Consider the following 27,587-nt stretch of genomic DNA (forward strand, 5'->3'; position numbering starts at 1 on the left):
AAGCCAATAAGATCTTTAAGCAAATAAAATCTTGAATTTTGTTTTTGATCACACTTAATAAAGGCCACCCTTTGCCAAGCACTCAAGAGGCCCATCCGTTTTCCTCAACTCATTGACTTGGTTCAATCTGGGACAGGGAAATTGAAGGGACCCCATGGGGGGAAAAAGCCATTTTTTCCTTCACTGCTTTTCAGTTTCTATTCTTGCTAGGGCCTGTACCCCCACCCCAGTATTACTCTACATATGTCTTGTGATGCAAATAGCATATGTCCTCCTTATAAGAGACAGAGATGATGTCTTTGGAATCTCCCAGCACATAGATAACATCTAAGGAGTGATGGGGCAAGGTGTTCATAAACATTCTCCAAGACTGTGAGTCCAAACACCCTAACGAGACCTCTGGCTTCAGGAAATGAGTATTTTTATTTATTTATTTATTTATTTATTTATTTATTTATTTAAGTTTGTTTAGAGAGAAAAAGTGTGTGTGTGTGTGTGTGTGTGTGTGCGCGCGTGCGCAGGGGAGGGGCAGAGACAGAGAATCCCAAGCAGGTTCTGCACTGTCAGTGCAGAGCCCAACTTGGGTTGAACTCATGAACCATGACATCATGACCTGAGCTGAAATCAGGAGTTGAATACAATTGACTGAGCCACCCAGGAGCCCCGGGAATTAATGATTTATGAAGGACACCTGGACTCTGTCCTTGTTCTGACCAGTTCCTGGATGCCTAAGAGAACATGTGCACCACACCACAATCCCCAATAAAAACCCCAGACCCCAAGCATGTTCTTTTCCTTTCCAAGTCTTCCAGACACTCTGTCCAGATATTTTTTTTCTTTTTGTTCTCTTTCTCTTTCTATGTATATCTTGAATAAACTCTGCTTTCACCTCCTGCTGGCTCGCATCTGATTCCCATCCTTTGCAAAGGCAAGGACCCTCTTGGATAGTCCTGTAGGGCCCCACTCTACATCAAACCCACTGCTGGCATCAAACCCACTTAACTCTCACAACGGCGTTAGGAAGTAAATTCTATTAGCTCCAGTTTATAGATGAGCAGAGTGAGTCAGGAAGAGTTTATGGTCATGTAGGAAGTGGTGAGAGGATCTGACCAGCAGATGCCAGGCACCAGAGCCCCTCAACAGCACACACTCTGGATGGCAGTGTTAACTGTGTAACAACAGCATTCACAGTGCTGATTATCAGGCATCATTATTGGAATCATCAGTCATTAGCTAGGAGGTTGTACTATGCTTTACTGTGAAGATACCCAAGCTCAGAGCAGTTATGTAATTCTGCTTGAGCCTCAGGGTGTGTTTTGGACCCAAGCCAGACCTCAGGCTGATGCCCCAGTGCCACACCTGGAATGTACCCCATGGAAACTCACACTTGACTCAAAGTTTGTGCCCCAAGCAAACAGGTCATGAGGCAAAGATTTGCACGCAGGAAGTCTGTTGGGGAGTGCTCCCGAGATCAACAGTAAGTTGTAAGATCAACAGCAGTAAGGGTGGCAGGCAGGCAGGAATGTGCAGAGGGAGAAGCTGAACTGCAAGGAAGTTACTACTGAGGTCTCAGCTGTTTCATGAGGAGCTGTGGAACTGGGAGGAACCTGCAGAAATGTCCCAGTTGAGGTGAGGCTGAGGTGAGTGGGCCAGGCCCAATCCATCTTTGGATTCTGGGTAACCGTGGGTGAGGCAGCTCCCTTCCCCCCTCGGCAACTCCTGCAGAGGGCCTCAGCTATAGACAATGGCTGACCACAAAGAAAAACATGTGTTCAGTGACTTGATCACTCACCCTCTCATCCCACCAGCCCACAGGCAGTGATAGTTAGATCTGAGCAAGGAAATATAAAACAGGTGCTGGCCACACCCTCTGAGCCACCCCCGAGGGATACAGCCACACCTTCAGAATCACCTCTAAGTGCTAACATAACAGGAAAGGCCTAGCCACAGAGCTGGCTCAAAAGCCACAAGGGGACTTCTAAGAGCTGAGCAGGTGCACAAAGGGTGCAACTGCAACTTGCCCTTAAATACCTTTAAGGTCGCCACAAAACTCATTAAAAGTCTATAAATATGCAATATATAAATAAATACAATTATAACAGAATGCATCATGGGTAGGTGCATGTGCAGGCCAAAATGTTATATAACCACCAGCTGTCAATCAAAGCCACATTTCCATGCACATAAAGCAGGCTTAAAAGAATGAAACTAGAGTTTCTTGGGGCCATTGCCACTCTTGCTCTGGCAATGGCCCACTTTCATTCTTGAAAGTGTACTAATCTACTCAATAAACTCTCCCCATTCTGGTCTCAGGCCTCCGATTCTTTGGTGCACCTGGGACAAGAACCAGGTGACCCACTAACAGGCAGTTCTCTTGAGCTTTTTTTATCAGAGTAACTTCCTTCTGCCTAATCTTTGAGAACTCTGAGATCTCACCTGTCTGAGCCTTCCCTCTCCTGCAATAGTTCCTCCCTTTGTTACAACGGTTCTTTTGAAGAAAGCCTCTCCTTACCTAAATCAAGATGTGTTTTATTTGACAGTAAATTTGTACAATGTAGTATGATACAGTATTAACAGTGAAAAACTACTACAAACTGCACACCACAACATGGATGGGTCTCACAAGCATAATGTTGAGACAGAGATGTCAGTCACATGAAAATACCACAATCTACACCTAAAGCTTAGACAGAAAAAACTCATCTATGGTACAGGAATTCAAGCTGGGGTTACATTCAGGTATAGACTGAGGGTAGAATAGGCATGAGGGGTCTTCTGTGATATTAGTAATGTTATTTATTCATATAGGTTTTGGTTACATCATGCATTCTCTTTGTGAAAATTCACTGAGCTGTACAGTTAGGATTTGTGTACTTTTCTGAATACGTTTAGGCTTCAATAAAAGTTTATAAACAATGAACAAAAGACAAATGACCATTTAATCCACTGTGTGCTGGGCACACAGGTAGTTAACCTTGACCTTGTGTCTCAGAACTGCTAGGGGAGAGAGAACTGTTTTGTGTAACTGTCACCTGGGAGCAGGCATGAGCAACTCTTATTCCATTTGAGGAGGGCATGGCCTTTGGCCAGAACTAGGGGAAGAACATTTCATTTGAGAGAGACAGAGTAGGGGAAAGCAGGACAGGTGGCCCAGGGAGACATAAAAACCATCCTCAAATATGTTTGGGGTTGGGGAGAGACCTCCTCAGTGCTGCAGGCCTGGCTGGCGGCAGGGTGGGGGGGGGTGCAAAAAAGGAAGGTCTCCAGTGTCTCTGACACTGAATTTTACCTGATGCAGTGTTCCTGGAAAACAACAACAGTTAGGAAATCCTCTCCAAAAACCAGCCTTCCCCATGTCACTTGAGATGATCTTATGTATCTGTGAACAAGGCTGACCCAGATTCAGAAACGACTAGCTGAACTGACCAATCTGTACAAAATGCCTGTTAAATTGAGTTGAGTAAACTTTAGTCAGGTTTCCCCCTCCCCAAAGGCCCCCAGACCTTGACCACCCTTGGGCAAACATTGAAATGGCCCTTCCCCAGAACCAACATCCCCTTATGAACTGTCTTATTGTGTCAACTCATCCCACCCCCATACCCAGCACCTCCTCAGTGCTCATCCTCCAGCTCCCACCTCATCCCCAGTTCTATCTAGTCTTATCTACTCCTGCCTACGAAAGAAGAGCCCTCAACAAAGTAGGAGGTGAAGGACAATTCCTCAGTCTGATGAAGTGCAGCTACAAAAGATCTACAGCAAACTTCATGCTTATGGTGAAAGACCAAATGTTTCCCTCTAAATTTTGGAATAAGACAAGGATATCTTCAACATTTTTTTTCAACATAGTACTGGAGGTAAGAAAAAGAAGAAGTTTGAAGGTATCAGACTTGTGGGGGGCCGGCCCCGGTGCCAGGCTGAGACCGGGTCGAGCAACGTTCCCTGTTGACTCAAGCCAACCCGGTGGTTCCCCCTCCCATTCCCCCACTTTCAAGGGCATACGAAAGCCTTGTCAAGGCTGAGAGAGTTAATTCCTGAAGCCTGTGGTCTGCAGGTGTTGGCAGTAATGCTACCTCCCTTTTTCTACCCCTAGTCAGATAGACACAAACATGGGAACTGTGTTTTGCTAGCAATCTATCAACAAGGTCTTGTGACCCGTTCACAAGGTTCACAAGATATACAGAACTAAATGTTTTGGCTGGCAGTGATCATGTGAAACCTGTTTATTCTTAGAATGACCTGATCCATAGAGTCTTATATTATAAAAGATTGTGTACAGCAACAATAAAGCCGTCACTTGGGCCATCAGCCCAGGGGACCCTCCTGTTCCCAAACTTTCTCTTCTCTCTTTTTTCTTGCATTCCCCTACCCTCAGGACCCTGACCTCGGTGTTTGTTGCGCCGGTCGCAACACAGACTGGAAATGAAGAAATAAAAATCTTTTAAAAAAAGTTTTTATTTAAATTTGTTAGTTAACATACAGTGTTACATTAGTTTCAGGTGTACGATGTAGTTATTCAACATTTCCATACATCACCCAGTGCTCATTAGGACAAGTGCACTCCTTAATCCCCATCACCTATTTCACCCATCCCCCCACCCACCTCACCTCTGGTAACTGTTAGTTTATTCTCCATGGTTAAGAGTCTGTTTCTTGGTTTGCCTCTCTCTCTCTGGTTTTTTTTCCCCTTTGCTCATTTATTTTGTTTCTTAAATTCCACATATGAGTGAAGTGATATGGCATTTGTCTTTCTCTGACTTATTTTGCTTGTCATTAGGCATTATACTCTCTAGCTCCTTCTATGTCATTGCAAATGTCAAGATTTCATTCTTCTTTTTTTCAATTTTTATTTTAAATTTACATTCAAATTAGTTAGCATATAGTGCAACAATGATTTCAGGAGTAGATTCCTTAATGCCCCTTACCCACTTAGCTCATCCTCCCTCCTACACCCCCTCCAGTAACCCCCTGTTTGTTCTCCATATTTATGAGTCTCTTCTGTTTTGTCCCCCTCCCTGTTTTTACATTATTTTTGTTTCCCTTCCCTTATGTTCATCTGTTTTGTCTCTTAAAGTCCTCATATGAGTGAAGTCATATGATTTTTGTCTTTCTCTAATTTCAATTAGCATAACACCCTCCAGTTCCATCCACGTAGTTGCAAATGGCAAGATTTCATTCTTTTTGATTGCTGAGTAGTACTCCATTGTATATATATACCACATTTTCTTTATCCATTCATCCATCGATGGACATTTGGGCTCTTTCCATACTTTGGCTATTGTTGATAGTGCTGCTATAAATATGGGAGTGCATGTGTCCCTTCAAAACAGCACACCTGTATCCCTTGGATAAATACCTAGTAGTGCAATTTCTGGGTTGTAGGGTAGTTCTATTTTTAGTTTTTTGAGGAACCTCCATATTGTTTTCCAGAGTGGCTGCACCAGCTTGCATTGCCACCAACAATGCAAAAGAGATCCTCTTTCCCCGCATCCTCACCAACATCTCTTGTTGCCTGAGTTGTTCATGTTAACCATTCTGACAGGAGTAAGGTGGTATCTCATGGTGGTTTTGATTTGTATTTCCCTGATGATGAGCATTTTTTCATGTGTCAGTTGGCCATCTGGATGTCTTCTTTGGAGAAGTGTCCAGCCATGTCTTTTGCCCATTTCTTCACTGGATTACTTGTTTTTTGGGTGTTGAGTCTGATAAGTTCTTTATAGATTTTGGATACTAACCCTTTATCTGATATGTCATTTGCAAATATCTTCTCCTATTCTGTCGGTTGCCTTTTAGTTTTGCTGATTGTTTCCTTTGCTGTGCAGGAGGTTTTTATTTTGATGAGGTCCCAGTAGTTCATTTTTGCTTTTGTTTCCTTTGCCTCCGGAGACGTGTTGAGTAAGAAGTTGCTGCGGCCAAGATCAAAGAGGTTTTTGCCTATTTTCTCCTCGAGGATTTTGATGCCTTCCTGTCTTACCTTTAGGTCTTTCATCCAGTTTGAGTTTATTTTTGTCTATGATATAAGAAAGTGGTCCAGGTTCATTTTTCAGCATGTCTCTGTCCAGTTTTCCCAGCACCAGTTGCTGAAGAGACTGTGTTTATTCCATTGGATATTCTTTCCAGCTTTGTCAAAGGTAAGTTGGCCATACATTTGTGGGTCCATTTCTGGGTTCTCTATTCTGTTCCATAAGCTTTCATTCTTCTTAGTGGCTGAGTAATATTCCATTATATCTGTCTATCTATCTATCTATCTATCTACCTATCATCTATCTCACTTCTTTATCCATTCATCAGTCAATGGGTCAATGGAAATGAGCTATTTCCATAACTTGGTTATTGTTGATAACGCTGCTATAAACTACCCTATGATCCAGCAATTGCACTGTCGATATTTACCCAAATACTAATTCAAAGGGATACATGCACCCTGGCATTTATAAAACAGTCTTTATTAGCAGACAGTATGCTCTTGCAAGTATGAAATCCTAAGGAATATTTTTTTAAAACACACATACAAAAACCTGTATTAGAAATAATAAATGATTTTGGCAAGATTTCAGAATATAAGATCAATATACAAAATCAATTGGATTTCTTTATACTAGCAATAAATAATTCAAGAATGAAATTGGAGAATCAATCCAATTCACAATAACATCAAAAAGAAAAAAAAAGTACTTAAGAATAAATATAAACAGGGGTGCCTGGGTGGCTCAGTTGGTTAAGAGTCCAATTTTGGCTCAGGTCATGATCTTGCAGTCCATGAATTCAAGCCCTGCATTGGGCTCTGTGCTGACAGCTCATAACCTGGAGCCTGCTTCAGATTCTATGTCTCCCTCTCTTTCTGCACCTCCCCTGCTCATGCTCTGTCTCTGTCTCTCTCTCAAAAATAAATAAAACAGTAAAAAAAGGAGAAATATAAAATATAAACAAAGGATTGCAATCCTTGTGCTCCTAGAACTATAAAACATTATTGAGATAAAGGTCTATAAAATGGAGAGACAGTCCATGTTCATGGAGTGGAAGAGTCTATTTTTATGAAGGCAATTCTGCCCAAATTGTTCCAGAGATTCATCAAAACTGCTATCAAAATCCCAGAAGACTTTACCATAGAAATTGAACAGCTCATTTGAAAAATGATATATAAATGCAATAGACTGAGATTAGCCAAAACAACTTTGAGAAAGAACAAAGAGTATGACAATTTCAACATTTTTCATGAAGCTTAGTAATCAAGATAGGCAGTACTGGCATAAAAAAAGACGTATAATAGAAAGTCCAGAAGCAGACCTTACATTTATGGTCAATTGATTTTTTTTCTCTTGATATTTTAATAAAATTTTTAAGTTTATGTGACAAATCAATATTAACAAATAGATCATTACCAGCAGCCCAGAGGTTCCCCTTGTGTTCCTTCTCAGTCAATACCCTGCTATCCTCAAATGTGATCACAATCCTGATTTCTAACACCTTGAATAGTTTTTGAGCTTTACATAAATAGAATGATCTAGTATGTATCCCTTGGTGTTAGAATTACTTCTCTTAATTTTATATATTTTTTGGGCTTTATTCATGTTTTTACATGCAATAGTCTGTTTTCTTTGCTGCATCTTTTTTATTGAGAGAAAATTTCATGGATCATAAAATTCACCTTTTAAAAGGGTACAATTCAGTTTTTAGTATATTTCATATATAGTTTGTTTTAGTATATTCATAACATTGCACAACCATCACCATTAAATTCCAGAATATTTTCATCACTCCAAAAAGATACTATCTGTCATCCTTCCCATTAGCAGACACTCCCCATTCTCAATCCCCCCCTCCCCAAGTCCCTGGCAACCACTAATCTACTTTCTGTTTCTATGGATTTGCCTCTTCTAGATATGTCATATAAGTAGAGTCATAAAATATGCAGCCTTTATGTCTGGCTTGTTTCACTTGGCATAATGATTTTGAGGATTATTCATATTGTATTATGTATCAGTTAGTTCTTTTCATGGCTGCATAATATTTCACTGTATGGATATACCACATTTTGTTTATCCTTTCACTTTTTGACTATTATGAATAATACTACTATGAAAATTTGTGTATAAGTTTTTAAGTGAACGTATGTTTTCCATTTTGGGGGGTATATACCTAGATGTGGAATTGCTGGCTATAGTATAGTTTAGCATAGTATAAACTCTATGTTTGACATTTTGGTATAGCAAAGTTAAGCTTACAATCTAGCAATTCCACTCCTACCATTTATTTATGTGAGATTTCCAGAAAAGGCACATTCATAGAGACAGATAGCAGATAAGTAGGGTCTGGGCCTGAGGGTGCAAGCCAGGATTGACTGAAAATGGACATGCAGGAAATGTTTATGGTAATAGAACTGTTGTAAAAATGGATTCAAATAATGGTCGTGGAACTCTGAACATTGACTAAAAAATCATTAAACTGTACACTTAACAATGAGTGTTTTTTTTTTTTTAGTTATAAAGTAATCTCTACACCCAATGTGGAGCTCAGACTTACAACCCTGAGATCAAGAGTCAACATGCTCCACCAACTGAGCCAGCCAGGTACCCCAACAATGAGTAAATTTTATTGCATGAAAATTATACCTCAATAAAACTGTTATGAAATGCTAAAACAAAACAGAAAAACTAAACTACAAGGAAGCAGTTGTTTCCCAGGGAATGGCACAGGTGACAATTGTAGTGTTCAAAATGATTTCAGTGATGCAGAGACATCCTTACTGTTTATGTAATGCTTTAATGTAGTTTAGAAGACATGTAGCTTATGTCTTGAAAATTGAACTTATTGATAATACTGCTTGTGCTGAAGCTAAAGTAGTTATGGAAGTGATAAAGATATAAGTAAATTTAAAGAAATCCCAATTAAATGAAGGAGGTGAGTGGCCATTGCAAGACCAGAGAAGTTGAATGGGGGTGATAGAAATCACCCAATCCAAAATTGCCAAAATGGAAAATTTGCCATGGGATAAATTTACGAAAGGAAAATGCATGTCATAGAAATGAAGTGTGGATGCATAAAGTGATCAAATTTATTTATTTATTTATTTATTTATTTATTTATTTATTTATTTATGAGAGTGTGTGAGAGCAAGGCAGAAGGGGAGAGAGAGAGAGAGAGAGAGAGAGAGAGAGAGAGAGAGAATCTTAAGCGGGCTCCACACTTGGCACAGAGCCCAATGCAGGGCTGGATCCCATGAACCTGGGATTGTAACCTGAGCTGAAATCAAGAGTCCAATGGTCAACTGACTGAGCCACCCAGCTGCCCCTAAAATGAATGAATTTATGGTGACAATAAGTCCACCCCGTGGTGTGACAGAATGAGGGTGAGGGTGGAGGGGGGGCTTTCACCTTTATTTCCTGTATCTGTCTTTTTAAATAAAAAAAAAAAAGGTTGGGGTGCCTCAGTTGGTTAAGTGCCCGACTTCGGCTCAGGTCATGATCTCGTGGTTTGTGAGTTCGAGCCCCATGTCAGGCTCTGTGCTAACAGTTCAGAGCCTGGAGCCTGCTTCTGATTCTGTGCCTCCTCTGCCCCTCCCATGCTCATGCTCTGTCTCTGTCTCTCAATAATAAATAAACGTTAAAAAATTTTTGAAAGTAAATAATAAAAAAGATTTGTTTATGAGCACTCAGGGGTGTGGAGCAGTTGTGGTGTTGAGTATGTGAGATCTCTCAGTGTCAGGGTGGTCCAGGGCAAGTAAGGCTTCATTTGGAGGTCCTGGGTTCCTCATCTAGAGAAAGGATGATAGTAGCACCTTTCTTATAGGGTGGTGAGGAGGGTTAAAGGAGTTAGTGTGTGCAAAGCACAAGTCAGGACTGAGAAATGCTTACTGAATCATCAGGTGTGTCAAGGAAGACACTGTTTAGGCCCACGGGATACAGCAGGGAGGAAAGGAGGCAGAAGGAACCTGCTGACCAGCATTTATAGGCTGGGAGGAGGAACAATGGAAGATACAATATACAGACCAAAAAGAATGAAGAGTGCTCAGTGATGGCGGGGCGGGTAGGAGGGGGACATCTAAGGTCTGACCAGATCAGAAGGGTAGGGTAAGACAAAAGGTAGAGAGGCTGGGGGTGCTGGGCTGAGGCTAGTGTGATTATCAACAACAATAATGATAGTAAGAAAAAAATAAAAGTGTTGGGAGTTGGCCCATTTCTTGCAGCCTAAACTGTTTTTCTCTTAACTGAGAGAGCATATGTAAAGCAGGTGGCTCAGAGCCTGGCATTCTTGAAGCTGTTTTAGGAGCTTCCGAAGTGGCATATGACGCCCAAGAGGGTTGAGGTCACCTGTTCCTCAGGCCTCAAATCCCTACCCACCACCCTCTCCCCCCCAGTTCCTTCTGCATCCTGCCTCCCTCCAGGGCTCATTAATGCTAAAGTTTCTAACAGGTGTGCTGCCAGGGAGGCAAGCATCTCCCAGGAACCATAACAAGGCCCTTGGTTATGCCAAGAAACTTACTGGGCCTGCAAGTCTGCTAGAGGGAGTAGATGTAAGCAAGTGTGTCAGCTGTGTCTCCGGTGGGAGAGGACCCAGAGCCTCTAGCTGGCGTGAAGCCAGATGTCTTTGGCAACAGCTCCAGGGAGACCTGCCAGGGCTCCAAAGGCGAAGTGAAGCATTACTGTGCCCACTGCAGGAACAGGAACTGCCCTTTTCTGCTAGATCCTTCCTTTGCTGGCCAGAATGATCCCTCAGCATTCCTTACTTGGCCCAGACCCCACAGCCCTTACTTCTCTCCTGGATGGGCTCTTTAATGGGGGCATAACCTTGGTCATCCACTCTTGGTGTTGTTCTAGGGATGAGAGGGAGTTTGGTGTGTTCATTGGTTTCCAAAACTTAACTGAATGTAAGTACTGTGTCTTACTTACTGTGTAAGTACAGGATAGAATGAAGCAGATGCCAAAAGAGGGACAAAGAAGATACTGAAGGAGTGGGGGGAGTGACATCTTCCACCTGGGGACTCCAGGCAGCTTTCTGGAGAAGGTTTCAGACCAACTCCCTATGTACTCACTTCATCTGACCTGAAGGTGGGTGCTGGGCTCAGGGTTCCTCAAAGTTTCCCTTGGGCCTTGCCATACTCTAGGACTGTACCTGAAAGTACTGAGGTCTCTTGTGAAAGTGACTTTTGTTCACCAGTACTCTAGCTCAGCACAGAGGCAGAGTCCAGACTTGGAGGGACCCATCATAAGTCCAGCATCCAGGGTGAAACCAGATTGGCTTGGTCACTGACCATACGGAAATCCATGAGGATTCAGTTCCAGGAATGCATGGTTCTGAGAGACCATAGGCAGAGCCTTGAGCATGGAGGGAGGACCTGCTCTGAGACATGAGCCTGTCACACCTATCTGAGTCTGTTTTCACATCTGTAAAATAAGAAGGTAGAATGGGGTGATCTCAAAAGGTCTCTTCTGACTCCGAAATACCTCACTTTCATGGAATTTCGATTTGTCCTGTTTCCAACATCTTTGCTGAATATCCTGCCCATTATCAGGGTGGGTTAAGGCCAAGATAAAGAGTATATTTTCTGGACTGCTTTTATTACAGTTAGATAAGGTGACCCATGTGACATATGATAGGGCACCCATCCCCAAATGTTTCCCAAGTACCCCTTCCTGGGATTGTTCTTCCTATCTAATTGATCCCTGGAGCTCTTGGCCTGGACCTGGGACATAGTAGGAGTTCAGAGAAAGAGCTGTTTGTCCTCAGAGCTCTTCCAACCACTGGCTTCCCTGCCCTGGGTTGGGACAAAGCTGGTAATTGTCTCAGGAGGACCCATAGGGGTATCCTTGAAGACAGGGAGAACATGAGGAGACTGGGCTCCCACTCATTCCCATTATGAGAGAGTCAGGGTGAGTTTGCCAGAAAAGTCCTTCTCATCAGCCAGTCCTCAAAGGCAAGAATTCAAGGAAAGAAAATGAATGGTGTAAAGTGCCCTGGTGAACAGGAGAGAATAACATGTAGAGGTTATTTTGTCAAATGCTTACAGCGTACCCTGCTTCCAATTTTCACAAGTGAGGAGACCAGGAAAATACTAGGCTAATCATGGGCCACCTCTATCCTCCAGCCTCTACAAGGATGAGGTCGTGGGAATGTTTCTTATCTGGGTCATAACTGACCTCTTTCCTTCCTGATCACCTGCCTCTAGGACCTGATTTAAAAACACCTGTTTGGGACTTCATGCCCAAAGCTGATTAGACTCCTCAGTTCATTTCTGTTCCAGCTTCATCTGTGCAAGCCCTTTCTCTAGTTTTTAAATTTATTCACTTCTTCAAATTCAGTTATTTATTCTCTGTTATGCTCATGGCCCACCCACTTCCCTCCCCTGACATTTCTGACATTTCTGACATGTTAGCATGTTTGTAGGTTAATCTGGGGTGCCTGGATTTGTAACATGTGCAAATGGCATGTGCCTTCAATCTTTTCCCATTTCTCCCCTTTCCTGTGTGTGTCTTTCAGCTTTTCCACATGGCTGCCCACCCCCAGTGATGCTGAAGATCCTGGTTCCCACCCCACCCTGGAGGATTTCTTGGTGGCATGTGCCAAGGAGAGAGTTTGAGCAGTCACTGTCTACCATGAAGCCCCAGCTCGTGCTCATTTTTTCAGACCTGACTTGCCAGTCTTGTTCCAGCCATTGTGAAACTGAATAAAAGAAACTTAATTTAAAATGGAGTGGGGAGAGGCGCCTAGGTGGCTCAGTGGGTTGAGTGTCTAAATTTGTCTCAGGTTATGATCTCACAGTTCACGAGTTCAAGCCCTGCATCGCTCTAACTGTGTTCAACACAGAGTCCGCTTTGGATCCTCTGTCCCCGCCCCCCCCCACCTCACTGCCCCTCCCCTGCTCACACTCTCTCTCTCAAAAAAAATAAACATTAAAAGTAATAAACAAAAAACAAACAATAATTAGTCAGAAAGACAAATATCATATGACTTCACATATATGAGGACTTTTAGATACAAAACAGATGAACATAAGGCAAGGGAAGCACAAATATAAAAAACAGGGAGGGGGAAAAACATGAGAGACTCTTAAATATGGAGAACAAACAGAGGGTTACTGGAGGGGTTGTGGGAGGGAGGATGGGCTAAATGGGTAAGGGGCATTAAGGAATCTACTCCTGAAATCATTGCTGCACTATAGGCTAACTAACTCAAATATAAATTTAAAAAATAGTTAAAAATTTTAAAAAATTAAAACTAAAATTATAACATCAAAAGAAAAAAAACCCAAATAAATAAAATGGAGTGGGGAGGCCAGAAGGGGGCGCTCTCACGTGCCACCAGTCCTGGTCCATAGACTCCAACAGGAAGATAAGTACCTTGCATTCCCAGCAAGAAGCCTATTTTACCACTCCCGTAGGGGGAAGGAAAAATTTCTCCTTGTCCAGCAACAAGCTCAGACAATAGGAAAATACCACAACTCAGCCAATGAGAAACCATTACCACCCTGAACTCTTGTTTTCTTCCAATGGATTTTCATTCAAAGCAGTCCCTCCCAACTTCTCATTACTCTCTACAGTAAGATTTCTCTCCTTTGATCTTGGGACTTAACTATGGCTTTTTCTATAGCTTGCTTGCCCTAAATCACAATCCTTCTGCTATTCCTGAATAAATCCTTTTTTTTTCCTGGAAAAATGACTGGCTGCTTACTTTTAAGGTTGACACCACAGTCCCAGCTGGCTACTTTTCTCACACATTTGGAACCTCAGCTGACTGGCCATTTGCTTCACTATTCCCCTGAGCACTTTCCCTTCCTTCTAGAATGGCCTCTCCATTCTGTGCGCCTTATGTGGGGTTATCCAAAGCCTCTACAACCTTCTGAGCTTGGGGACTCTGACAGGCTAAAGTATTTGTGGGTGACTCACACCATTTCCTTCCTGCAGTTGTCTTTGTGGGATGGTGAATTTGAGCTGCTAATGGCAGGATGATATTTATTTTACTTTGTTTTATAGTATGTGAAGGGTTGTATGTAACTCTTAGGTACTAGCTCAGGACCACACATAGAAAGAACCAAATAGACTAGACTTTTCTGAATGGCCCTGGAAGGGGGGTGCTGGGAGTAAATATACCTGCTCCATAGAAAGGCCCAGAATTGTCCTGCCAGGTTGTCCTAGGTATAGTAGGTCTTCAGCCCTGTGGACTTCTGATAGCTACCACAGTAGGTCTTCAGGAGGTACGTGGACATACTGTAGTCCCAAGAAACTCAGGAATAATGGTGGCTGTTGGGTGGGGAGAGGAGAGGTCATCCCATTAGGAACTCTCAGCAGCATTTGGAAGTTTCTCCATTCCAGCCCCTTGCTCACCAGCTTACCCTGGCCAGGATCCTTGGTTTGGCTTTTGAGATTCCAACAATTGTGACTCATCCTCTCTGCCTGCATGTTTCCTACTACCCTTCAAAGTGCCCATTCCACCAAGTCCCACCACACCCATCTTTACCAGCATGCCTTTGCTAAGATTAATAACAATAGGCAAGAACTAACACCTAGTCTTGCTATGTACTGGGCCCGTGCTTCACAGACTTCACTCATATTACTGCTAGAGCAACCTTCTGAAGTAGGTACTACTATCCCCATTTTACAGAGGAGAACACTGATTTACAGAGAGGCTAGGAAGCTTGTCCAGGGAAGAAGACAGGAAAGATGGTATAGTCTGGACTCCCTTTTCCTCTTTCTTTCACCAAAGACTAGATTTATTTTTCTAGGCCTAGTTCCAATGGCTACGAAAGCCTCTCTAGCTAGCAGGCTAATGTGAATAATAACGCTTTACAAAAAACCCAACAATCCTATTTCTTGTGTCTAATCTCACCTTTACTTTTTTGATGAAATGACCCATGATTTGCATTTATTCACGAAAACAAAAACAAAAACAACTCCCCCCGCCCCAAACCGGTACCCACGATTTATTGTCTGGCCTGTTTGGATTCTTGGCTCTCTGCTGCCCTCTGTTGGCTGCTTGTTTTCCTGAGCAGGGAAGGGAAATCTCTGATCCCAACTAGTGCACAAGGGCAGATGTTTGTTTTCCAAGGGTCAGATTATGGGGTAAAGTGTGAATATGACAGATACGATCCTGGTTTTTAATTTTTAATGAACCACTTTAATAAACTAAAACACAAACAGTCTGCAACTTCACGTGTAAAATAATTTTTATATTCATTAAAAAAATTGATCTGGTTATGATGAAGATTTGCTATGCATGTGCCCCAAAGTCCCCCAGTGAGCTGAACTGGAAACTTGGTGGGAAAGGAATTGATAAAGGCAAAACCCAGTGGCCTATGAGTCTTTTTAACTGTTTATTAAGAAAATTTCAAGCATACACAAAAATTATCTCAAACTCTGATGTTTGTCCTCCTAAGCCAGATTCTTATTTCCTTTGTTCTCCTATTTTCATGCATATTTTCTTTCTCTCTCCCTCTCCCTCATTTCCTTATTTTAACAAACTTCTAAGTTTGGAGTTGTGCACAGTGAGACTAGTTATGAGATTATTACAACTAATTTCAGTTAGTTAATTGAATCATGTGTCTGAACATGAGGGCAATCCTATGGGAACATTTTGTAACCTAGAACTCACCACATTTCTGGGTCCTAAGTATTTAGTAGGTATTTTTCAATTGAAAACCTGGTCCTTGTCCAAGGAAATGAATTAAAGACACAAAATCTATGCCAAGAAATGCAAGTAAAATGAAATAGAAATCTCTTATCACCAGCAGAGGCAAAGACTGTAAAACATGTATTTGGGTGATTATAGTGCAAATTCCTGCCTTAATGGATTTGGCTAAATTGTTATCTGAATTTTCTTCCAGTCTAGAGGTCCTATGATTATAGATAGTCTGGTTGACACATCCAAGATACTTATGATTGAGGGGTGTAAAATCCTGGAGAGATATGAGTTGACATGGGTTTAAGCAGGGAATGCTTCCTGGAAGAGGAGACTTTGGATCAAATTGAAATTTGGACAAAGCAAAAAGAGGGCTAAAAATGAAGAGTATAACTAGAAAGACACTTAATATTATATAACTTAAAACTAATTTGGTACCTGGGCCCTATATAAGTGGCTATCAGTAGATGATCAGTAAAATATATTATGGCCCATCCACACAGTGAAAAACATTGCACCTCTTGAAAAGTATGAAGGGAACTTGTAATAGTGGTTGATTTTGGAGGTCAACCAGGCAGCAGGAGGAAGAAGTAAAAAGGAGACACACTTTTCACTATGTATACTTTCCTATGTTTTGGATTTGATACCTTTTAAAAATGCACATGGTAATTTACTTTAATAATTAATTTGGAGAAATATAGGCAAAGAATGGAGTGTTTCATAGACAAAGCAAAGACTCTTCTTTTACTATAATTAATCCATAAATGATTATCAAAGACAAAATGCACTCAATAGTTAAAGAGTTGGTTTTGTTCAAGCTATTGTAATAGGGAAAACATTTGGTGATGAGGGAAGTCTCAAAGAAGAGGAGGGAAACTTAAGGTTTATAAAACTAGGGAGTTCACCAAGGAAGGGTAGGGGCAGGTTTTATCTTAGACTGTGCCAGAGCAGGATTGGTCTTTTGTGGTTAGCTCCTTAACCATTTCTGGAAACCCAAAGGGTGGTGGGATTTCTTTTTTTTTTTTTTTTTTTTTTTTTTAATTTTTTTTTTCACGTTTATTTTTGAGACAGAGAGAGACACAGCATGAATGGGGGAGGGGCAGAGAGAGAGGGAGACACAGAATCAGAAGCAGGCTCCAGGCTCTGAGCCATCAGCCCAGAGCCAGACGCGGGGCTCGAACTCACGGACCGCGGGCTCGAACTCACGGACCGCGAGATCGTGACCTGAGCTGACGCCTGACGCTTAACCGACTGCGCCACCCAGGCGCCCCAGGGTGGTGGGATTTCTTAACCATTCCTGTTTTTACCTATCTTTGTATTCCACCACAGGGCTTGAACTCACAATCCTGAGATCAAGATCTTATCTGAGATTAAGAGTCTGATTAAGAGTCTAACCAACTGAGCCACCCAGGAGCCCCTACTGTCTTGTTTTTAGGCAACACAAGGCTCATTAACTATCTCACTCAGTCTCATGGCTTTAAATATCATCTATATTCTGAGTTAAAATTACCACAAATTTGGAAATAATCTGGAGGATAAATACATATTCTTTTAATGTTATTGTTTCACAGGCTCACACCCAAGTTATAAATACCGTAGGGGAGTATTCCCATGTTTGTCATTGCTATTTACTATTTGATTAGAGCCCAAGCACTGTGAGTTTACATCATTAACTTGTAAATTTCTGTCTGATGGAAAAGATTTAATTAATTACCCTGAGGACATTAACCAGTTTTGTACCTAACCTTGCAGTTTTATTTGATCATTCCTTTATTAGATTGCTTATAAATCCCAACTTCTCGAGTGCTTTTGAATCTTTACCATATTATTGTTTGCTTCATTAATCAGTATAAGTTGAATAAAATCTTTGACACATATTTATTTTATATTTGTACAAGGTTCAGGTTTTTACCTTTAAAAAATTTTTGTTGCTTGTGTGAACTCACTTGAGAGAACAGATACACTTTGCTGAAGAAGTGCACCTCATGGACTGTCTAAACCCAAGTATGTCAAGTATGTGTCATGTGGGCACCCAGAATGCTTCCTGAAGCATAAGAAATTTATTTTACTGTGTCTCTTTTTCTTTTCTGGTGTTGTGTGTTTGTGTCCTGTTTTCATTTCTGGTTACTGGTCAAGTTTGGTTCAGGCTCTGTGCAGACATAGTAGATAATTATTCCCCTTTGGTGGCAGCAGGTATTGAGTCTGGATTCATGGTTTGAGTGGTGATGATGTCTGTCAGATGCAGACATCTGCATTTATTGTTGAGTTTGCAATTTACTACCTAGTTTGAGCCCAAACACTGGGGAGGGCCATGTTAATTTATGGGTTTATGTCCAGTGAAAAACATGATTGCAAAGGCCTGATTTATTGCCTGATAGGACATTAAACACTTTTATATTATGGAATCTTATTTGAACATGATTTTATTTTTATTTATTTTATTATATTTTAAAATTCCAGTATAGTTAACATACAATGTTATATTAGTTTCAGGTGTACAACACAGTGATTCAACAATTCCATACAACACCCAGTGAATGATTTTTTAAATATTGCTGGATTTGGTTTGCTAATATTTTCTTGAGGATTTTTGCACCTATGCTTATCAGAGATACTGGCCTGTAGTTTTTTTGTTTTTTTGGTTTTTTTTTTTTGAGTCTTTGTCTGGTTTTGGTATCAGAGTAATGCTTGCCTCATAGAATGATTTTTGGAAGCTTTACTTCCTCTTCTATTTTTGAAATAGTTTGAGGAGAAGAATAGGTATTAATTCTTTAAATGCTTGGTAGAAATTGCCTGTTAAGGTGTCTGGCCCTGGACTTTTGTCTTTTGGGAGTTTCTTTATTACTGATTCAATTTCATTGCTGGTAGTTGGTCTGTTCAAATTTTCTATTTCTTCCTGATTCAGTTCTGTATATTTCTCTAAGAATTTAGCCATTTCTTGTAGGTAATCCAGTTTGTTGGCATATCATTTTTCATAATATTTTCTTATAGTTATTTGTATTTCTGTGGTGTTGGTTGTTATTTTTCCTCATTCATTTGTAATTTTGTATTTGCGTCCTTTCTCTCTCTCTTTCTTTTCTTTTTTTTTCTTTCTTTCTTTTGTTCTTTCTTTTTAAATGAGTCTGGCTAATTTTGTTAATCTTTTCAAAGAATCAACTCCTGATTTCATTGATCTGTTCTATAGTTGTTTTAGTTTCTATTTCATTTATTTTTCCCTAATCTTTATTATATCCTTCCTTCTATCAGTTTTGGGTTTGTTGTTGTTGTTATTTTTCTAGCTTCTTCAGGTGTAAGGGTAGATTGTTTATTCGAAATTTTTGTGGCTTTTGAGGTAGGCCTGTATTGCTATAAACTTTCCCCTTAGAACAGGTTTTGCTGCATCCCAATGGTTTTGACCATTGTGTTTTCATTTTTATTTGTTTCCATGTACTTTTTAAATTTTTTATTTGATTTCCTGAATGTTATTTAACCTCCACGTATTTGTGTCTTTCCAGATTTTTTCATGTGGTTGATTTCACGTTTCATAGCATTGTGGTCAGAAAAGAAGTAAGGTATGATTCAATTGTCATGAATTTGTTGAGGCCTGGTTTGTGACCTAGTATGTGATCTATTCTGGGGACTGTTCCATGTGCAATTGAAAAGAATGCATATTCTGCTGTTTTAGGATGGAATCTTCTGAATATATCTGTTAAGTCCATCTGGTCCAGTGTGTCATTTAAAGCCTTTGCTTCCTTGTTGATTTTCTATTTAGATGATCTGTCCATTGATGTAAGTGGGGCATAAACATCCCTTACTACTTCTGTATTATTATTGATTAGTTCCTTTATGTTTGTTATCAACAGTTTTATATATTTGGGTGCTTCCATGTTGGGTTCATAAATATTTATAATTGTTATATCTTCTGTTGAATTGTCCCCTTTATAATTATATAGTGTCCTTTAGTGTCTCTTATTACAGTGTTTGTTTTAAAGTCTATTTTTCTGATATAAAGATTCTTAACCTGGCTTTCCTTTGACATCCATTTGCATGATAAATGTTTCTTCATCCCCTCACTTTCTTTTTTCTCTTTCTTAAATTTCAATTATTTATTTATTTATTTATAAATGTTTTTATTTTATTTTTGAGACAGAGAGAGACAGAGCATGAGCAGGGGAGGGGCAGAGAGAGAGGGAAACACAGAATCTGAAGCAGGCTTCAGGCTCTGAGCAGTCAGCACAGAGCCTGACGTGGGGCTCGAACTCACATACTGTGAGATCATGATCTGAGCTGAAGTTGGATGCTTAACCGACTGAGCCACCCAGGCACCCTAAGTCTTGTATTTTAAAAAATTATTTATGTATTTATTGTGAGAGAGAGCATGAATGGGGGAGGGACAGAGAGAAAGGAACAGTGAGAATCCCAAGCAAGTTCCATGCTGTCAGTGCAGAGCCCAACGTGGGGCTTGATCCCATGAACTGTGAGATCATGACCTGAGCTGAAATCAAGACTCAGATGCTTAACCAACTGAACCACCTACGTGCCCCCTGAGTTTTGTATTTTTATCCATTCTGTCACCCTATGTCTTTTGATTGGAGCATTTAGCCCATTTAAATTCAAGTTAATTATTTATAGATATGTATTTATTGCCATTTTGTTACTTGTTTTGTGGTTGTTCCTGAAGATTTTCTCTGACCCTTTCTTGTCTTTCATATTTTGCTGATCTTCTTTTTTTTTTTTTTTAATGCTTATTCATTTTGAGAGACATAGACAGAGAGAGTGGGGGAGGGGCAGAGAGAGAATCCCAAGCAAGCTGCATGCTGTCAGCACAGAGCCCAGCACAGGACTTGATCCCACAAACCCTGAGATCATGAGCTGAGCCAAAAATCAAGAATTGGACGCTCAGCCAACTGAGTCACCCAGGTGCCCCCTTGCTGATTTTCTTTAGTGACATATTTGGATTCCTTTCTGTTTACTTTTTGTATATTTATTAGTGTTTTTTGATATGTGGTTACCATTAGGTTTGTCTAAAACCTCTTTTGCACTAGCAGTCTATATTAAGTTGATGGTCATTTAAGTTTGAACCCATTCTTATCTCTTCTCCCCATGTTTTAGGTATATGTAGTATATTTTACATCCTCTTCTGTGAGTTCCCTGACTGATTTTTACTGTTTTTGTGTGTCTTATCTGTATACTGTCACTTTTGGTCTCTCCTTTCCACTCAAAGAGTCTCCCTTTTTTCTTTTAAGTTTTTATATAAATCCCAGTTAGTTAACATATAGTGTAATATTATTTCAGGTATACAATATAGTGATTCAACACTTCTGTACAACACCTGGTGCTGGTAACAACAAGTGCACTCCTAATTCCCATTACTTAACCCAACCCCTTCACCCACCTCCCCTCTGGTAACCATCAGTTGTTCTTTATAGTTAACAGTCTGTTTCTTGGTTTGCCTCTCTCACAGAGCATTCCATTTGTGTGTGTGTGTGTGTGTGTGTGTGTGTGTGTGTGTGTGTGTTATTGTCAAATAGGCTAACATATAGTGTGTAAAGTGTGCTCTTGGTTTTTGGGGTAGATTCCCATGGTTCATCACTTACATACAACACCCAGTGCTTATCCCAACAAGTGCCCTCCTCAATGCCCATCACCTGTTTCCCCCTCTCCTCCACTCCCCATCCACCCTCAGTTTGTTCTCTGTACTTAAGAGTCTCTTATGGTTTGCCTCCCTCCCTCTCTGTTTGTAGCTACTTTTTCCCCCCTTTCCCTTCCCCCATGGTCTTCCATTAAGTTTCTCAAGATCCACATATGAGTGAAAACATATGGTATCTGTCCTTCTCTGACATACTTATTTCACTCAGCATATTACCTTCCAGTTCCATGCATGCTGCTGCAAATGGCCAGATTTCATTCTTTCTCATTGCCAAGTAGTATTCCATTGTATATATAAACCACGTCTTCTTTATTCATTCATCAATTGACAGACACCTTGGGCTATTTACATATCTTGGCTATTATAGATAATGCTACTATAAACATTGGGGGGCATGTATCCCTTTGAATTAGTATTTTTGTATTTTTTGAGTAACAAAGGAGCTGGCAGGCACCATTTTTCTCGCCAACCACCCAGCATAAACACATGCCATCTGTGGGTACCAGCTAGGTGCCAACACTCACTGACCCATTAACTTGCTAACACAGCCACATACCCTCCCTGTGCTTTGGTGGATCTACCTCCTCCAGCAGACCTGCTTTACTCCTGGTGCTGTGGGTACCCCTCCAATACTCTCTTTACCAGAGACCGTCCAAAGTGAACCACAAGCTTGGCAATGTGCAAGTAGGCCTGACATGTGCCAACACCACTCCAAAAAGACTCCTGCTCCAGGGAGAGGGGAAAATCTCCACACACCAGTCAGATGGAGGCCCCAGCAAGGGCCCTGTACACCAATGAAAGCTTCTCAGTGGACAATACACAGAAAGCCCCCTGCAATTTGGTGTTACTATACCTCGCAAACACCTGGTCTGCCTCAACTCAAGCCTAAGGCAGTTCTTTTTTTAAATTTTTTTTTAACGTTTATTTATTTTTGAGACAGAGAGAGACAGAGCATGAATGGGGGAGGGTCAGAGAGAGAGAGGGAGACACAGAATCTGAAACAGGCTCCAGGCTCCGAGCTGTCAGCACAGAGCCCGACGCGGGGCTCGAACTCACGGACCACGAGATCATGACCTGAGCCGAAGTCGGCCGCTTAACCGACTGAGCCACCCAGGCGCCCCAACCCTAAGGCAGTTCTAGACTGGCCCACTAACACCACAGGGATCACACAGCCCACAAGAGGTAAAGAGCCATTGCAGATGACTGGACTGAAGGAAAAAGTGGCTCAGCCACAACAGCAGGTTGCATGCAACACATAGGACACATCCCTGAAGTGCCAGATTCAGGCTAACAGGGAGCATTGCACTTCAGGGCATTACAAGATCTCATCCTCATAAAGCCACTACTTTAAAGAGCAGGAGACTTAGCTGACTTTCCTAACCCACAGAAACAGACAGAGAGACTCAGGCAAAATGAAGAGATAGAAGAACATGTACCAAATGAAATAACAAGACAAAATCAAGCAAGAGGGGTGCCTGGGTGGCTCAGTCAGTTAAGTGCCCAACTCTTGATTTCAGCTCAGGTCATGATCTCACAGTTCATGAGTTCAAGGTGAGCCCTACATAGGGCTCTGCACTGACAGTGTGAAGCCGGCTTGGGATTCTCTTTCTCTGTCCCTCCCCCACTCATACATATGTGCTCTCTCTCTTTTCTCTCTCCCCTCCCCCAAAATAAATAAACATTCTTTAAAAATCACAGCAAGAGTCTCCCCACCATTTCTGTCCTTCCAGAACATGCTCTGAGATGTGTAAACTATGTCCTTCCATATGCCCCAGGTGTTTTTCAAACTGTGACTTCTTTGCTGCATCTCCATGGGCTGTTTTTTGTGCTGTCTCTTTAGGGGCAAGACTGTTTTCTCTAACCCTCTTGCTTCTTCCAGAGCCAAGCCCATTGATTTTTAAAATTGCAGGTTTTTCCCTGATGATGAGCGGCATTTCATGTGCCTGTTGGCCATCTGGATGTCTTCTTTGGAAAAGTGTCTATTCATGTCTTCTGCCCATTTCTTCACTGGATTATTTTTTTTGGGGGGGTGTTGAGTTTGGTGAGTTCTTTATAGATTTTGGATACTAGCCCTTTATCCAATATGTCATTTGCAAATATCTTTTCCCATTCTATGAGTTGCCTTTTAGTTTTGTTGGTTGTTTCCTTTGCAGTACAGAAACTTTTTATTTTCATGAGGTCCCAATATACAAATCAAAGCCACACTGAGATACCACCTCACGCTGGTCAGAGTGGCTAAAATGAACAAATCAGGAGACTATAGATGCTGGCGAGGATGTGGAAAAAGGGGAACCCTCTTGCCCTGCTGGTGGGAATGCAAACTGGTGTAGTCACTCTGGCAAACAGTGTGGAGGTTCCTCAAAAAATTAAAAATAGAACTACCCTATGACTCAGCAATAGCACTGCTAGGAATTTACCCATGGGATACAAGAGTGCTGATGCATAGGAGCACATGTACCCCAATGTTTATAGCAGCACTTTTAACAATAGCCAAAATATGGAAAGAGCCTAATGAATGGATAAATAAGATGTGGTTCATATATGCAATGGAATACTACATGACAATGAGAAAGAATGAAATCTGGCCATTTGCAGCAACGTGGATGGAACTGGAGGGTATTATGCTAAGTGAAATAAGTCAGTCAGAGAAAGATACCATATGTTTTCACTCATATGTGGATCTTGAGAAACTTAACAGAAGTCCATGGGGGAGGGGGAGGGGAAAAAGTTACAAACAGAGAGGGAGGGAGGCAAACTGTAAGAGAACAATACAAAGAACAAACTAAGAGTTGATGGGGGGTGGGGGAGAGGGGAAAGTGGGTGATGGGCATTGAGGAGGCCACCTGTTGGGATGAGCACTGAGTGTTGTATGGAAGCCAATTTGACAATTAGTTATATTAAAAAAATAAATAGGGGCGCCTGGGTGGCGCAGTCGGTTAAGCGTCCGACTTCAGCCAGGTCACGATCTCACGGTCTGTGAGTTCGAGCCCTGCATCAGGCTCTGGGCTGATGGCTCAGGGCCTGGAGCCTGTTTCCGATTCTGTGTCTCCCTCTCTCTCTGCCCCTCCCCCGTTCATGCTCTGTCTCTCTCTGTCCCAAAAATAAATAAAAAACGTTGAAAAAAAATTAAAAAAAAAAAAGATTTCATTTAAAAAAAATAAATAAAATTGCAGGTTTTAATTCCCGCTCTTTGTAAGAACTTACAAAATCTGGCCCCTCTCCTTTTCAATGTCAATTATCTTCTCTGTGTAGGTTCCTTGATGTGATAGTCTGTTTCTCTCCCTTCTCTATACCAGCAGGAAATCCTATAGGTACATTTAAACTTCCCACTCTGTCTTTGCCTTTCTACCCCCTTCAATGTGGCCTCTTCTCTACATTTAGTTGTGGAGTTTGTTCTGCCAGTCTTTGGGTCATTTTCTGGGTTATTTACATTGATGTGAGTGTTATCTAGTTGTATACGTGGGACGAGGTGAACTTAGGGCCCTCTTACTCCACCATCTTCCCAGCAATCCATTCTTTGATTTATCAAAATAAATTTTCTAATGGCCTGTATAAACCCCCTTTGCTCATGGAACTACCTTTACTGTTTGAGTTTCCCATTAATTAATGAATTGCATAAAATCTCTGACACATGTTCATTTGATACTGAATGAGAATTGGGTTTTTTAACACTTTTTAATGTTTGTTTTTGAGAGACAGAGAGACAGAGTGTAGTGGAGTAGGGGCAGAGAGAGAGGGAGACACAGAATTCCAAGCAGGTTCCAGGCTCTTAGCTGTCAACACAGAGTCTGAAGCGGGGCTTGAACCCATGAACCATGAGATCATGACCTGAGTCGAAATCCGGCATTTAATTGACTGAACCACCCAGGTGTCCCTAATATTTTTTTAATGTTTATTTACTTTTGAGAGATACTGAGAGGGACAGAATGCAAGCAGGGGAGAGGCATAGAAAGAAGGAGACACAGAATCTGAAGCAGGCTTCAGGCTCTGAGATGTCAGCACAGAGCCTGACGCAGGGCTCGAACCCACAAACTGTGAAATCATGATCTGAGCCAAAGTCAGCCGCTTAACCGACTGAGCCACCCAGACACCCTGTGAATATTGTTTTTAATGATGAAAAAACAAAACTTTTACAACCCCATACAGAAAAGAAATATATGATTTAATCTTCCCTTTATTTAAAAGTTTTTAATCATGAATTAAGAGCAAACATTTTTAAACATCTGATGACAGAAATGGTAAATGAAATTATTCAGAAAGGAAGGCCCTTACTTCTCAAAAAGAAAAGGGAGATGACCCAAATAGATAAAATCATGATTGAAAATGGAATTATTACAAGCAATCCCTCAGAAATACAAGCAAGTATCAGGGAATACTATAAAAAATTATGTGCCAACAAACTGGACAACCTGGAAGAAATGGACAAATTCCTAAGCACCCACACACTACCAAAACTCAATCAGGAGGAAATAGAAAGCTTGAACAGACCCATAACCAGGGAAGAAATTGAATCAGTCATCAAAAATCTCCCCCAAAATAAGAGTCCAGGACCAGATGGCTTCCCTGGGGAATTCTACCAGACATTTAAAGCAGAGATAATACCTAACCTTCTCAAGCTGTTCCAAAACATAGAAAGGGAAGGAAAACTTCCAGTCTCATCCTATGAAGCCAGCATTACTTTGATTCCCAAACCATAGAGAGACCCAGCAAAAAAAAGAGAACTACAGGCCAATATCCCTGACGAATATAGATGCAACAATTCTCAGCAAGATACTAGCAAATCGAATTCAACAGCATATAAAAAGAATTATTCACCATGATCAAGTGGCATTCATTCCTGGGCTGCAGGGCTTGTTCAACATTCGCAAATCAATGTATGTGATACATCACATTAATAAAAGAAAAGACAAGAACCATATGATCCTGTCATTCGATGCAGAAAAAGAATTTGACAAAATTCAACATCCTTTCTCAATAAAAACCCTCAAGAAAGTCAGGATATAAGGAACATACTTAAACATCATAAAAGCCACTTATGAAAAGCCCACAGCTAATATCATCCTCAATGGGGAGAAACTGAGAGCCTTCCCCCTGAGATCAGGAACATGACAGGGATGTACACTCTCACCAATGTTGTTTAATATAGTGTTGGAAGTTCTAGCATCAGCAATCAGACAACAAAAGGAAATCAAAGACATCAAAATTGGCAAAGATGAAGTCAAGCATTCACTTTTTGCAGATGACATGATATTATACATGGAAATGCCAATACACTCCACCAAAAGTCTGCTAGAAATGATACGTGAATTCAGCAAAGTTTCAGGATACAAAATTAATGTACAGAAATCAGTTGCATTCTTATACAATAATAATGAAACAACAGAAAGACAAATAAAGAAACTGATCCCATTCACAATTGCACCAAGAAGCATAAAATACCTAGGAATAAACCTAACCAAAGATGTAAAAGATCTGTATGTTGAAAACTATAGGAAGCTTATGAAGAAAGTTGAAGATGATATAAAAAAACATGGAAAAACATTCCGTGCTCATGGATTGGAAGAATAGAAATTGTTAAAATGTCAATACTACCCAAAGCTATCTACACATTCAATGCAATCCCAATCAAACTTGCACCAGCATTCTTCTTGAAGCTAGAACAAGCAATCCGAAAATTTGTATGGAACCACAGAAGACCCTGAATAGCCAAAGTAATTTTGAAGAAGAAGACCAAAGCGGGAGGCATCACAATCCCAGACTTTAGCCTCTACTACAAAGCTGTCATCATCAAGACAGCATGGTATTGGCACAAAAACAGACACAGAGACCAATGGAATAGAATAGAAACCCCAGAACTAGACCCACAAACGTATGGCCAACTCATCTTTGACAAAGCAGGAAAGAATATCCAATAGAAAAAAGACAGTCTCTTTAACAAATGGTGCTGGGAGAACTGGACAGCAACACGCAAAAGAATGAAACTAGACCACTTTCTTACACCATACACAAAAATAAACTCAAAATGGATAAAGGACCTGAATGTGAGACAGGAAACCATCAAAACCCTAGAGGGGAAAGCAGGAAAAAACCTCTCTGACTTCAGCCGCAGCAATTTCTTACTTGACACATCCCCAAAGGCAAGGGAATTAAAAGCAAAAATGAACTATTGGGACCTCACGAAGATAAAAGTTTCTGCACTGCAAAGGAAACAATCAACAAAACTAAAAGGCAACCGACAGAATGGGAAAAGATATTTGCAAATGACGTACGAGACAAATGGCTAGTATCCAAAATCTATACAGAACTCACCAAACTCCACACTTGAAAAACAAATAATCCAGTGAAGAAA

General features: G+C 40.9%; 1 long non-coding RNA gene across 1 annotated transcript; it reads left to right on the forward strand.

Moving 5' to 3' along the window:
• The first annotated feature begins 1,453 nt into the window (after window positions 1-1,453).
• Window positions 1,454-12,683, forward strand: LOC147584560 (uncharacterized). The gene is made up of 4 exons (XR_015255576.1): window positions 1,454-1,640; window positions 8,479-8,567; window positions 10,900-11,045; window positions 12,475-12,683. It is a non-coding gene; the product is annotated as an uncharacterized LOC147584560 (long non-coding RNA).
• Window positions 12,684-27,587: the final 14,904 nt, after the last annotated feature.

The sequence above is a fragment of the Puma concolor genome, chromosome A1 (genome assembly GCF_028749965.1).
Source record: "Puma concolor isolate L17-30 chromosome A1, mPumCon1.1.hap2, whole genome shotgun sequence".
In the NCBI taxonomy this organism is placed as follows: Eukaryota; Metazoa; Chordata; class Mammalia; order Carnivora; family Felidae; genus Puma; species Puma concolor.